The 1,923-nt window shown below is 43.5% G+C and overlaps 1 long non-coding RNA gene across 1 annotated transcript; it reads left to right on the top strand.

Moving 5' to 3' along the window:
- Positions 1-1,899, top strand: LOC116380638 (uncharacterized). Its single transcript, XR_004212588.1, has 3 exons — positions 1-43; positions 141-314; positions 719-1,899. It is a non-coding gene; the product is annotated as an uncharacterized LOC116380638 (long non-coding RNA).
- Positions 1,900-1,923: the final 24 nt, after the last annotated feature.

Raw genomic sequence — 1,923 nt, 5'->3', positions numbered from 1 at the left:
TTCTGAGGCTGCTGCCAGTGGTCAAAGCCTCCAACAAAGCTCTGTAATTACAAAGAGAGTTAGATTTATATATCATAACTTAAATACCCTGTTATCTTTTCTACTTATTGCATATGTGTTGTTCATCATTGTCTCGTCAGACTGAGTGGCTGTAACCTCTCAGAGAAGAGCTGTGAAGCTCTGTCCTCAGTTCTCAGCTCCCAGTCCTCTAGTCTGAGCGAGCTGGACCTGAGTAACAACAACCTGCAGGATTCAGGAGTGAAGCTGCTTTTTGCTGGACTGGAGAGTCCACACTGTGAACTGGAAACTCTCAGGTCAGGATTCATCAATATGTTCCACTGATGACCACCTTAATCCTGATCTACATTAATGGATAAACTCTTAACCTGCATACAATTGTGACTGTGCTTGCATGTTTTTAAACCAATTGCGTTTATTTCTTTTCAATTATTTAAAAAATATCAATAAAAAATGTTTTATCGTCTTTTTTTCTCACTCTGCTGTTATGACTTGAAATATCAGAATAGAATCAGTTAGCAGTAATGTTATCAGCTTGTTGATGGACATTAGTTGGTGTTTGGTTGTGACTAGAAAACAATCAGTAACAATGATAATGTAACCCCATAGTAGGCGACAGTATCGCAGTACTGCAGTAACCTTACAGCCCTCACAGTTTCCTCAGATTATGTGACATATGTGTTGTTTTGTGTGTTTGTAGCCTGTCAGGCTGTCTGATCACAGAGGAAGGCTGTGCTTCTCTGGCCTCAGCTCTGAGCTCCAACCCCTCCCATCTGAGAGAGCTGGACCTGAGCTACAATCATCCAGGAGACTCAGGAGTGAAGCTATTTTCTGCTGGACTGGAGGATCCACAATGGAGACTGGAAACTCTCAGGTATGAAAAGGCCTGCTGCAGCCACAGACAATCAGTCAGATAGAGGAGGTAGAGCTGGAGACTTTTTCTCTGTCACACTGTCAGCCTGGTTAATATGACCCTGACACACCAAGCTAACCTCAAACTACCAGAGACACATCAAACTGTTTGTGTCCTACATCAGACCATCAATACAGACAGAAGTAGTCAGGGAACAGTAGCTAGGATGAGCCAAAACAGGGAGGGAAGGTGAAGAAACCTGTTGTTTTTCGGGAGTGTTGTCTTGTTTCAACATTAGAAAATGGGACAGTGGTGTATCCTGACACGTCGACGGGCATCATGGTGGGTTGACATGCGGCAACGTCATCACGCTGCAGGTTTGTGGGCTCATATCAAACAATAGTTGTATGTTTGGATCCTCGTCATCTGCCACCAGTGTGTGTTGCCCTTTAGTCCAGACATTATTGTGAAAAGACAAACAGACAAAGAAACAATCTGTTCAAACCGTCTTCATAAATCATCACAATAGGAATGTTTTGCTGTTTTAAAGGAGTTTAGCTTTACCTGGTTGTGGTTTGTTTTGCACTGAGAGCCAGTTCCCTGGCTGATAAGAAACTACAGGTGACAGTTGGCCACAGACACTCAGTGAAGAACCAACAGCTGATTGTGGACATGGTGTGTCAGAGCCCAATGTGGTTTATGTAGGACTGGACTAAAGTTATAGTGGGACACAGGCAGTGCTCTGTGGCTGCAGACGGACTTGAACTGTAATGTTTTCACCCCCAGATTACAGAACCCAAAAATAAATACTTCTATATTGACAATGGATCAGCTGACTCTGTGTAACGGTGAAGAGTCGTTGCGCGGTGATGAACCCACAGAGAATTGTCTTCATCTCTGCAGCTCTACAGAGCTTTTTAGCCTCTTTCAGATCCTAGTTTTGGTTCTGCAGCACAGTTCCTGTTTGGTTCAGTCTCAGTGTTTACAGTAGCAGCTGTTTTCTTACAACAAGCTGTGATGAAGCCACTGTTCACTACCTGCTCAGCAGCAAA

This window comes from Anarrhichthys ocellatus, unplaced genomic scaffold (assembly GCF_004355925.1).
Source record: "Anarrhichthys ocellatus isolate YVR2014 unplaced genomic scaffold, GSC_Weel_1.0 scaffold8086, whole genome shotgun sequence".
Classification (NCBI taxonomy): Eukaryota; Metazoa; Chordata; class Actinopteri; order Perciformes; family Anarhichadidae; genus Anarrhichthys; species Anarrhichthys ocellatus.
Note: the sequence above shows the minus strand (reverse complement) of the source record. Positions and strands in the feature narration are given on the sequence as shown.